This window comes from Mercurialis annua, linkage group LG2 (assembly GCF_937616625.2).
Source record: "Mercurialis annua linkage group LG2, ddMerAnnu1.2, whole genome shotgun sequence".
Taxonomy (NCBI): domain Eukaryota; kingdom Viridiplantae; phylum Streptophyta; class Magnoliopsida; order Malpighiales; family Euphorbiaceae; genus Mercurialis; species Mercurialis annua.
This window is the reverse complement of record NC_065571.1, coordinates 50,431,112-50,444,939: the sequence shown is the minus strand read 5'-3', so window position 1 is coordinate 50,444,939 and position 13,828 is coordinate 50,431,112.

Genomic DNA, 13,828 nt, shown 5'->3' with positions numbered 1-13,828 from the left:
TTTTCAAATTTATTTAGTGATAATTTTTATTATTCAAGTATACAATAGATACAAAGTAGATACATATATAAATGTTCAATTCTAAAAAAAGATAAAAAAATGTTCAAGGGCAATTTTATCCATGGCATATATAGTCAGACTATGTTTCTATCTATTTCGTAGTTATTTAATAGATGAATATATCAACAATTATTATTAAGTATACTTGAAAATAATAAATTTTGAATTGAAAGAAAATTATGGAGAAATTAAATATTGTATAATTATTTGGATAAAACAATTTTATTATAAATTAATAAAAATAAAATATATTTAAATTTAAATTTAATATAATTAAACATAAATTTTATTTAAATTGAATATAAAAAATTATAATGTCCATAATCTTTTTACATAGAATAATTCTCTTGTAATTTGTTTTAAAGATTATTAGTTGAGGAATTTGCATGGAATTTGACTTTCTCACGTAGTCTTACGTACATGGCCTTTTGCTACTGTAGTATGCTGTAATGTTTTTCTATTTTATTTTATTTTAAGTTGCAGAATATAAGGCGGCCAAAATTAATGACCAATTCTATCTCTTTTGAGACCTCATGTTTTGGTCATGGAGTTTATAGGTATCACTTTTCCTTTTCCTTTTTATTTATAATCTGTGTATACACGTTCGGATTGTTGGCTGTCCTTTTTTTGTGTATGTGTAATGTGTCTGCATGAATTTTAAATTACTAGTTTCGCATTACTTAAAATTTACGTGACTCGTAATGTGACTCGTCAATGTATATTTTAGTTAAATTGATTAAAATTATACCGATTTATTTTTTTATAATCAATATTAAATTATTTTAAATTTTTGTTATAAATAAATCTAATATTTTAATTTTAAAATTTAATTAACATCAATAATATTTATTTATAAATTATTATATTAACTAAATTTATTACATTACAATTATATCCAGTGACGGAGCTAGGATTTCAACATAAGAAAGGCCAAATTGCAATATATAATATATGAAGTAGGCAATCTTAAAAATTAGGGGGGGTTAAATTATAAAATATTAAAAAAATTAGTGCTAATCTTGCTAATTTTGAAAATTTGGAGGAGGTCATGACCCTCACATGCCTCTCCTTCTCCCGTCATTGATTATAATAATGTATTGTATAATTAATATTAAATTAATTAAAAGTTTTGTTACATTAGCACGTATCTTTCTAAGTGATACCGCCCTAATAATGTCAGAGCTCCAAGCATCGCCTAACAAATGCTATGCTCGCCCAACGGGTCTCCAAATCTCCCATCGCCCATGTCTGTCTCGGGCGGACTCATCCAGGTCTGCCATCTAGGCGACCTCATCCACACTGTTCCCTGACACCCACTACCCGGGATAATCGGGAACGTGCCTTCACCATTACCAATAATCGTGGGACAAACCCACGATTTACCAGATAACAACCGCCTTAAACTCATTATAAAAGGAAGCCATCGAATGCTGAGAAGGGTAAGCACAAATCAGACTTAAATACTCTTACACTCATTTACCTACCAAAAAACCCTCTCTGACTTAAGCATCGGAGTGGCTTTCAGGCTGAGCAAGCCTGAGGTCCTTTGAGCTTATACTTATTACTTGTGCAGGAAAAACAGTACGGGCGACCCTTTAAGATCGATCCGTATCATTTGGTGCGGTGAGCGTGGAACTTATTAGTTTCGTCGTTCCTTTTAGATACTTTTTCAGAATTTGCTTTTTCAAGAATGGATCCCCTACGAGATAATACTCTACCAGCTACCAACAGAGAAGACAGGGAAACAGAACCACCGGCCCTAAATCTGTTCCCCCCAACCAGCGAAGAAGGAGAAACCAGCGACCCCCTGGCGATAAGACAGACGATACCTCCAATAGCCATAGCACCTGATGAAGAGCCAATCAACAACCAAGCAATGTTCAAGGCTTTCCTAGAAATCACCAGTCTACTCAAAGACATCAAACAGAGTATCTCGTTAAAATCGCCAGAGCAGGGATCAGTGAAATCACCAGTACAGAAGTCAACGTCAACCATAGACAAGGGAAAAGAACTGATGCGAGAGGAAGGTGCCCCGGAAAATTCCGCAAAGAAACAAAACGCCCCCATAGTAATTCCAGACGAAGAACGTTGGATGGAGGAACAACACACCCTCAAAGGCGGAGAAGAGCATCTGGAGGAAAAAGTCCGCCAAGTCATGAGCAGGCTTGGAATAAGATGTGAAGACGTAGACATCTCTCTTCGAAGTGACTCACCACTTGCAGATTTCATCATCTCTCACGAGTTCCCTACAAAGTTCAGATACCCTCCAAATTTGGAATCATACGATGGAACAGGCTGTCCCAAGAGCCATATTCACAAATTCCAAGCGGTGATCAATGTTCAGACAAACTTAGATCACGTACTATGCAAACTTTTTCCTACTACCTTAAAAGGTCTGGCGCAGGAATGGTACCAGAGTTTAAAGCCAGGATCGGTGCTGACGTTCAAACAATTCTCAGGACTTTTCCAGGCTAGATTCGTAGCATGCATCCCTCAAAAGAAGCTGTCCACAGACCTGCTGGCCATCATACAAAGAAGAAGGAGAGTACATCATGAAAGAATTACATGAGGGGACCTGCGGAGCACATGACGGAGCATCAACACTGGTCAGGAAAGCACTGCTACAAGGCTATTATTGGCCCACGATGAAAGAACAAGCTACAACGCTAGTAAGGGGATGCTGGCCTTGCCAGCAACATGCCTTGGTACCAAGAAAGCAAGCTTCAGAAATGAAACCCATCGGCAGTGCATGGCCGTTCGCCCAGTGGGGTATGGACATCCTGGGACCTCTCCCTTTGGCCACAGGACAACGGAAGTTCCTGGTAGTGGCAATTGACCACTTCACCAAGTGGATAGAGGCAGAACCACTGGCAAAAATCACCCAACAACGCATAACTAACTTTTTCTTTAGATCTATCTTGTGCAGGTTTGGAATACCGAAGGTGCTGATCACAGACAACGGAAAGCAGTTCGACTCAGCAAAGTTTAGAAAGTTTTGTGCCGAGTATCAGATCGACCTAAGGTTCACTTCGGTTTACCATCCACAATCAAATGGGCAAACCGAAGTGGCCAACAGAATCCTACTGGCCGGACTAAAAAAAAGACTAGACGAGTGCAAAGGAAGATGGGTAGAAGAACTCTACAGCGTCCTATGGAACTACCGTACCACCCCTAGAGAATCAACGGGCGAAACTCCGTTCGCCCTAGCCTATGGAACGGAGGCTGTAATTCCTGTAGAGATCGGCGCACCCACGCCAAGGACAGAAGACAACCAGCTAAACCTAGAAGAAAACGAAGAAGAGCTCAGGAACAATCTGGATCTCCTGGTTGAAAAAATCAACAGATCAGACATCAGGATGGAAGCCTACAGACAAAAGATGGCCAAACATTTCAACAGCCATGTGAAGAAAAGAAAATTCAAACTAGGCGACCTCGTCATGCGAAAAACCGAAGTCAAAAAAGGAGAAGCAGGAAGCGGAAAACTGCAGCCAAACTGGGAAGGACCTTACACCATCAGCGAGGTCATTAAAGAAGGAACATTTAAACTCACTAACTCCATGGGAAGAATCATACCAAGGACATGGAACGCCAACAACTTGAGGAAAATTTAGTGACAATGGGTCACCATCCGACATGATTAGTTATTCCTTAAGAATTAACATAATTAGTCAAGCGATGTTAGTTTCAATATTGTATTTCAATTCCTCCAAGTGATGTTTAATCACAGCATTGTGTTTCAATTTCTACAAGTGATATTTCATCACGGTATTGTATTTGAATTTATGCAAGTATTTTAATTTACCCTTGCTCGGACAAGGAATTTCCACAGATATCGTCTCTTTACCATAATTACTGACTATTTAAAATATTTTCAAAGAGGAGAACTGACGAGTTCATTCCCAAAAAAGGAAAATACACAGTCAAAATATATATCGCCTAAAATAAAAAGAACATAGAAACTAGCTATCTCAAAAATAAAGAAGGCAAAAAAGATATATATTAAAAAGAGGGTAAATGCCCCACAAAAAATTACAAAGGAAAATAAAATTCCTAACAAAAGAAAATATACAAATGTACAAAGTACATAACAAAAAAAGGGGGGGGGGGGAAGGGGCTCCTAAAGCTTCACATCCTCAGTCTTCTCAGGGAGAGCTCCCTTAACAACCTCGGAAGCAGCGGGGTCAGATAATGCTTCCTGCGAATTTCCCGCAACTGAAGAAGCAGCGACAACAATGTTGCCGGACCGGGAAGGAGAAGGGACGTCGGCTAGACTTAGAGGATCGGCCTCGGGAAGAATAGAATCCAAATCAGAGGGCCTATCCAATAACTCCAGAGCAGCAAAAGGGCGCTCAGAAGAAATAATCAAACCGAAGTCCTTCTCCTCAGGACTACCTCCCAAACCGGGAACAAGAGGCTTCTCGCCAGCCTTGGCAGGTTCCTGGGCCCCTTGGGCAGACTGCTTGGCTTCCTCAGCAGCACCTCCACCATTTTCAGACTTGATGGAAACAAACAAGTCTTCAGGGGAATCCGGCTCGCTCTCACTGTTGACCCCAGAAGGAAAGCCGTACAAAAAGTCAACGTCACCATCAGGATGACGTTCTAAGTAAGTACCCACAATAGCCTCAGTAAAATCAGTCAGATCGTTGGCCAGCTGGGCGGTATTGCGGCGACGCCTTTCCTTCTCACGAGTCATTCGACCCCGCTTCAAATAAAGCTTCTTCTCAGCAGCAGACACCTTCTCAGTAAGAGCCAGGACAGTGGTGTCAAATTCCTTTTTCAGCTCCTCATAATCACTCCCCTTGATCACCACCTCCGCAGATAAACTCTTGTTCTCCTTTTTAAGGCGGGCGACCTCAGCAGATAGCGCCTGCTACTGCTTGACAGCACTCTCCCTTTCTTTCGACAACCGATCCACATCGGCGCGAAGAGAGGTTTGCTTAGGAGCACATCCGCCGTGCTCAGCTTTAAGAGAGTCATGCTTCCCCTTCAAAAGCTTGTACTCCGCCCTCAGCTTAGCCAGAACATCCTCGTCATTCAGACGGTTTGAGCAGTATTGGCGGATGGCGAAGCCGGCCTAGAAACAAAATAAAGTAACGTTAATAAAAAAAAAGGAGAAAGAAGAAGGAAAAGAGAAAAAGGCACTAAAATAATCACCCTTAGCAGGCCGGTAAAGCAGTCGTCGATCAGCACGTCGTCCGGCCTTCTCAGATAATAATCGACATCAGAAGGGCAGCAAGAACCCCTAAAGATGTCAGCCGCAACAGCCGGACAACGGCTAGTGGCCTCCATCCCATACTTTTGAAGGATAAGGTCGACCTGAGTCACCATAACGTCCTTCCGCGGCTTCTTCATGGAAGGACCTCCTCAGCAACATCCTCGCCCCCAGAGGAAGGAGCTCGTCTCTTCGAGCCCGAAGAAGCAGTCATCACAGCTGGAGGAGGAGGAGGAATGGACTTAGACTTCTTATCCTTCGAGGGAACCTCCATCTTGTTCTTCCCTTTTCCAGTGTAAGAGGGAACAGCAGCGGAAGGAGGACTCAGAACAGGCTCCCTAATGGCAAAACCAGGAAGCACCACCCTGGAAGCAACAGGAGGAGTTGGGGCAGAGCCATCATCCTTCTGGGAAGAAGACAGCTTATTTCCGGTCTGGGAAGGAACATCGCCCCCCTTCTTTTGAGGCCCCTTCCCCGCCTCGGAGAGTTTCGCAGAGACAGCCTGAGCGAGAGCCTCCTTCTCCCGCACCTCTTTCTCTCGGCGAGCTCTTCTATCCTCCATAACCTTCTGTTGGAGCTCCTTGAAGTCAACCACTGAGAATTCCAAGAAAATAAACAAATATCAGGAACTAAAAATCAGAACACAAAGAGAACAAAAGCTTCATGGTACAAACAAGGTACCAGAAGGACTAAGGGGCATAGAAGAAATATTAAGAGGAGAAGAGAGAGGTGGTTCGCCATCATCAGGAAACTCGCCCTCTTTGAGAGGCGAGGTTTCCTGCTTATCATCATTCTTCTTCTTCTTCTTTCCCTTCTTGCCACTCATTACTCTCCTGCTTCTCTTGGAAGCAACGCCTTGATCCCAGCCAAAATATTGTTCAATGAGCTTCACCACATGAACCTTCTCGCCATCCCGGAGCAAAGTCAACGTTTTCTGATCATCCTCGCTCAATGTAACCTTGTCCAATTTCCTAGGACCTTCCAAAAATATATTGGGGATGGAGCCCCAACCCCCTTCCTGTTTAGCAATCACGAAAGAACCTTTCCACCGCTTTAAAGAATTGGGAAGGCCACAAAAGGGAGATCGGCCAGGTTGCAGATAGAAGAACTCATCACTTTTCTTCCTCCCGAGAGAATAGATCGCCCGGACAATTTCATAGCCAACCGACCTCTTCAGATGGAGCCCACGAATAAAAATCCCCGTCAAATGGCGATGGGCGTTAGGGTGAAGTTGACCTAAAGGAATTTTAAGATGGTCAAACACCATCTGTGTAAAGCCATCAAGGGGTAGCCTCAAGCCTGCTTCAAAATCTTCTATAAAAATCAACTGCTCGTCGTCACCTAGGACTTGGTCAACAGCCGATCCTTCAGAAGGAATCCGGATCCCGATGGTGGAGGGAATCTCGTACCTCGCCCTAATCCATACTAGGGCACTTTGACCGAGGACAATGGGCCACTCAGACAAAGGTTTTTTCTTACTAGAAGATACCCCGGAGGAGACTTTACGTCTCTTCAAAACAAAATCCTCCTCATCTCCTTCATCATCGCCCAGTTCACCATCTCCGGCCTCATCTCCACCAGCATCCTCAAGGGGAGCCTCACCCTCTGGCCCTCTGTCATCAACACCCTCCTCACTATCAGGGATCACCTTCTGAGACAACCCTTCTTCGTCAGATGACAACTCCACAAGGGTAGCAAGAGGAACAGGGTAGGTAGGGTCACTGGCAGAACTCTCAGAAGAAGAAGAAGAAGAAGGGGAAGACACTGAAACCTTTAATGTAGACATCCTAAAAATATACTATCTGAAAGCAAACAAGAAGAAGGAAACAAGAAGACAAACAAAAATAGCTAAGCCACTTACTGATTAAAAGAGAAAGTCTGGTGCTATGTAACTCGAAGAAAGTCTGGCTGGAGAAATAAATCAACAGAAGTAGAGAATCAGATAGAAAAATCAAGAGTAAAAGATTTTAAATTAAAGAATAAGTACCTCTTTTATACACCAAGTTAGACACTCGAATGCCTGACAGCAGGAAACTCCTCGAAATAATCAATGAGAAACCAAAAGTCGCATTCTTTTATAGTCGAAAAACGCTTCAAATTCGTAACCGTTGAAGGAAACGTTTGGAATTCAAATCATTTCGAAAATTTCGGAAATTCGAATTTTGAAAATTGGCACTTCAAGTCTTTGACTTAGCAAGATTATAGGGGGGGACTTCTGATACCGCCCTAATAATGTCAGAGCTCCAAGCATCGCCTAACAAATGCTATGCTCGCCCAACGGGTCTCCAAATCTCCCATCGCCCATGTCTGTCTCGGGCGGACTCATCCAGGTCTGCCATCTAGGCGACCTCATCCACACTGTTCCCTGACACCCACTACCCGGGATAATCGGGAACGTGCCTTCACCATTACCAATAATCGTGGGACAAACCCACGATTTACCAGATAACAACCGCCTTAAACTCATTATAAAAGGAAGCCATCGAATGCTGAGAAGGGTAAGCACAAATCAGACTTAAATACTCTTACACTCATTTACCTACCAAAAAACCCTCTCTGACTTAAGCATCGGAGTGGCTTTCAGGCTGAGCAAGCCTGAGGTCCTTTGAGCTTATACTTGTTACTTGTGCAGGAAAAACAGTACGGGCGACCCTTTAAGATCGATCCGTATCACTAAGTTATATTGAAACTGCTAAATATACTGAGTAATTATATTAATAATCAACATAAAAATAATTGTAATATGATATTAAATAGACCAAGTTCAAAATTTTAAAAGTATAAAATAATGTATTCATGTCTTTTTATATATAAAAAAATAATAAATACTTCATGTTAATGATAGTATAATCTTTTTAATTAATAATTGTATTAAAAATAAATATTTAATATTTAATAATGACTCAAATTTAATTAATTAAATAATAGCTTATATAAATAGAGACCAAGGCTTGCAACTCCAAAAACTGTCTTATACATATTAAAAAGACGTGGTCTCTATTTCATTTTCTAATAAGGATAAGTAAAAGCCTTAGATGTGAATGTGATGCATGATTGTGATGCATATGATGGACTCTAAACTCGTTTGGCAACCTACAGACAATTCATTTGCTAGTTATTCTATAATTAATCAAATTGTGTGTATATTTATATCTATCTATCTATCTATCTATCCATCCATCTATAGTGATATGGTGAAAAATCATAATATTTCTATACATATAAAAATTTTAAAACAATTTTATTCTTTTTAGAAGATAAATACGAATATGTTTACTTCATGAAAATTGTAGATATTCGAGTCGGTTTTTTTGAATCAGCTAAATTGGATGTCGGAAAAAAAAGTTATGCTATAAATATTCAGATTACATATAAATAGATAACATATTAAAAAACTTTTTTGATGAAAATTCAGCAAACCTCTACATAGACAACATCTTTAAAGGTAATTTTTTTTATAAAGGATAAATTTCAATTTGTTTTTCAATTTGTTTTTTTCATAAAAAAAACATATATTGGAGTTAATTTTTTAAGGCAGTTTTAATGAACTAAATCGAATACATATATTTGAGTTAATTTTTTAAGGCTGTTTTAGTAATTAAATTAAAAACAATGAATTTTAATTAAATAAAAGAAAATCACAGATCAATTGAATATTTATATGTTCAAATGGTTAAGATATTTAATAGTTGAATTACTTTAATTATAAATTAAAAAAAAATTAATTTAAAAAAATTATAATTTATAATTTATAATTTTGTTAAATTTCAATAATAATAAATTTAGAATATTTTAATGTTTATTTATTTTTATGCAATAGTTTTAGTATATAAATTTTAATAAATAAATATATATTAAATAATATTTACATTTAGATAATTAAATTTATTTATATTAATTAATTATGTATAAGAGAGGGTAAATCACTTTTTGACTCATCAGAGTGGTTTGGAATGTGTAAACTATTTTTACTGCAACCAAGTCAAATAATAAATTATATTTGTCCTAATAGATCATTAAAATGTGTAGCTCTTTTTACGTTGGATTGGTTCAGCGCTGAACTTAAGTGTGATTTTTTTTAAATGTTAATTTTTTTGTTTTATTTCATTTGTCCTTTAGCGCTAGACCTTAAATTGAATTGCCTTTTAAAGAAAATGAAATAGGTGCTTGGAGAGCTTTCTACATAGCAACAACTTGTGGTCCTTGAGAAGCCACCAAGGCTGTAGGGCAACTGTTTGCCAGCTAAGCTGAAATGACCCGTTCATATCTTCTTCAGCAAGTCTTTTCTTTATGCTAGCAAGTTCTTATTATTTATTATAATTATTTATCTATTATAATTATTTATTTATTATAATTATTTATTCATTATAATTATTTATTTAAAAATAATTAATTATTTATTATAATTATTTATTAATAAAATAATTATTTATAACAAAATTATTATATTAGAATGTGGGAGTAAAGTGTAATAGTAATAATTTGTTGTTTTTATTTAAAATAATTATTTAAAAATAATTAGTATGAAAAAATAATTATTTCATATAATACGGGAGTAAATTCCGGGAGTACCTTTTTGTTATATTTAAATATAATATACATAGATATAAAATAAGAATCTGAGCTTTATAAGTTGGAGTCACGCGCGGGGAAACTACAAAGTTAAAGATGAGTGGATGGGAGTAATGTGAATAATGGGTGACCTACTGGGAAGTTGAAAAATTTGCGATATTTGCGGGTCAGTGCGGGTGTGTGTTGTATAGCCGGTGGATGTGTGACGGTGGTTGACCGTTTAAATAATATTTCATTTTACGATTTTAATTAAAAAATAATTTTTTTTAAAAAAAAAATTGCGACGGATTTAAATCTGTGGCAAAATCCGTCGCAAAAAAAAGTTATTTGGTCGCTGCAAAATTGGCGACCGGATATTTAGTGACGGACGTTGTCCGTCGCTAATCCGTCGCTAAGCTCGTTTAGCGACGGAATTTAGCCATTTAGCGACGGAAAAATCCGTCGCTAAATGGCTGTTTTTTAGTAGTGGATTATCAATGTATCAGCTTATCATATGATTATCACAGCCTCACCTAAAATGTAATTATCAATGTATCATATTGCATTGTAATTTTATCATCATGCCATTGTCAGTATCGTATGTAGCAGATTATTATCATCTCATTATCATAATTTTTCTGTAAGTTTTTTTTCATGCAAGTATCATATTGTCAGAATATTATCATTTTATTATCAATAAGAATATTATCATATTATTATCTTCACATTATCATCTCGTTATCACAATATTTATGTAGTTTTTTTTCTATGGAGGTATCATATTATCATACTATTATAATAACTTTATTATTTAATTATCATCTGATTATCACTGATATCATGAATTTTTTTGTAATTATATTTTCACGTACGTTATCATCCGATTATCATATACTTATCATACTTCATTATCATCTAGTTATCATAATTTTAATGTAATTTTTCTATATAGGTATCATATTATTATAACTTTATTATTCAATTATCATCTGATTATCACTGATATCATGAATTGTTTTGTAATTATATTTTCACGTATGTTATCATCCAATTATCATACCCTTATCATACTTCATTATCATCTACTATCATATTATCATATGATTATCACAATATTACATAATGAAATACCTAAGAGGGGGGTGAATTAGGTTTAATGGCTAATTAAAATTTGATTAGAAAAAAAAGTGATGGAGTTAGGGTTTAGAAGAAGGCACAAAGACATTTTAGAGTGGTTCGGATTAAACACCAATCTTACATCCACTACTCAATCAAACATTGAGATTTTCCACTAGAAATCAATACTTGATTACAAGATACAAAAATGGTGCTTTAAAGCTAAACACCCAACTTGGATTTTTCCAAAGCTAAACCCTAACTTACAACTAATTGATTTTTACAAGGTTTAATCAATAATCCACAAATAGAAACAATAAATGCTCTAACTAACTAGAACAACAAGCAATCAATATGAACAATTGATGCACAATAAGTTTTTGAGAGTTTTTGTTAGTTGAGAGCTTTTGAGATTTTCAATTAATTGTTCTAACTTAGCTCAAAGAGTTAGAACAAGTCTTTAAAGACTTCTTGATGATGTGTCAAATTTCCATTGGTTCAAGCCATTTTCTTCCCGTTATTTTCCAATAAAATTCTTCATTAATAAAGTGTCAGAACAATCTGAACGATCGTTTAAATAAGTGTACGATCGTTTGCTTATAACGGTCAAGAGAAAATTCGAAAATTTGGCCAGTGAACGATCGTTTAAACATTATAAACGACCGTTCATTATGTTTTGAACGATCGTTTATAGATCGTTTAGGCGATCGTTCCCTATACTGTCTTGAAAACGGAGAGACAACATTGTGTGAAATATTTTAAACGATCGTTTACAAATTTGAACGATCGTTCATAATAAAAATTTCATAGGAACGATCAGAAAAACGCTGCAGAAAGCTTGAAATAAGTTAGACTTAAATAAACGCCAATTGATTGAATATATCAAAATAAGGTTGAAAGACACATGGTCCAACACATAATCATATGCTTATTACAATTTCACCTTATCATACAATTATCAATTTATCGTATTTTATTGTCATCTTATTATCATGCCATTATTAGTATCATATGTAGCAGATTATTATCATCTCGTTATCATAATTTTTCTGAATTTTTTTTATGCAAGTATCATATTATCATACAATTATCATTTTTATTATCAATAAGAATCTTATCATACTATTATCTTCACATTATCATCTCGTTATTATAATTTTTATGTATTTTTTCCATATAGATATCATATTATCATACTATTCATAATTGCATTATTTAATTATCATCTGATTATCTCTGGTTTTATGAATTTTTTTGTAATTATATTTTCACATACGTTATCATCCAATTATCATAACTTCATCATACTTCATTATTATCTAGTTATCATACTGCAGTGTTATATAATAATATTATGATAACGACATGATAATCTAGTGATACTCATATGATAATCAGATTCTGTTTTTTTTTTTGCAAAAATCGTTTTTTTTGTAGAAACTCATTTTTTCATCATAACATCGTTTTTTATGCCGATTTTTAGATTTAAAATTGAAAAAATTCAAGAGTAATTTATTTAGATCTGAAAATTAAAATAAATCATATTTATCACCACGAATTAAGGAAAAAATTGCTAAAATCAAATATGAAAAGACGGCGAAACGATGGCGGAGCGACAGAGAAACAACGAAGAAAAAAAGAATAAAAATAGAGAAGAAAGGAAGAAATAAAATAAAAGAAGAAGAAAAAATGGCGAAGAAAAAAACAACCAAAGAAGAAAAAAGAGAGAAGAAAGAGACAAGGAGAGAAAAAAGCGAGAAAAATCTAGAAGAAAAATGACAGATGTTATTTAGAGTAAAATAATAGTGAGTAGGTATATTATAATATAAACATGTTTTAGAGTAAAAAAATAAATATATTAAAAGGTGAGATATTTTTTATATCTTTTTTTTATTGGGGTAGAAAATTATATTATTTTTAAAAATAGAATATTTTTTTAATTTTTTCAAAAAGATAGTCATATAAATTGGGCTTAAAAAAGATTTTATTTAGTTATATAATAAAACCTTTTTTTAGAGATCATTTTTTTTTATTATTTCCTTTGTCCTTTAGCGCTGGACCTATTGAACGCTGGACTTTAAATTATATTGCCTTTAAAGAAGGTCCAGCGCTGGACCTTAAATTAAATTGCCTTTTAAAGACTATGAAATAAGTAGGTGCTTGGAGAGCTTTCTTACATAGCAACAGAACATTAATGTCAAGTAACAACCATAATTTGTGGTCCTTGAAAATCCACCAAGGCTGTAGGATAGCTGTTTGTCAACTAACCTGAAATAACCCCGTTCTTATCTTCTTGAACAAGTCCTTTTCTATGCTAGCAAGTTTTTATCTTAGCCGTTATCTGGCAATATTACAGACATCCATTGGTTATAATTTATTATTTACGGTGAAATAATTAATTTTTATCTGACAAGGGTATAATAGAAGTCAGATCTATCTGCTGTAATTTATTATTTAGTGATAAATAATTAATACTTGGCTGCTTGGAGAAAACAATCATTTTTACGGATTTTATAAATTTTCACTTACTTTTCTTATCGTATTTTTATTTAATAGGCCAAATAATTAAAAAAGGCTAATTTTTTTTTAAAAATTTATAAAATTTCAAACTTTTTAATTTTATCCAATTTATCCTGAAATGCATGATTTCGTTTCAATTTTGTCCAAGTCTCAATTGGCACATGATTATGCTTATGTGGCGCTAATATGGCGTGCCACATGATGTGCTACCATATCTGTTAATAGGTTAAATGTCCATTTAAATTCTTACTTTTAAAAAAAAATATCTACCCTTAAACTTTAAATCATTTCACCTTAATTTTTTTTTTCAAATTTTAAAAAATACTCTAAATAATTAATATTATAATTAAAATTAATTTTTAAATATAA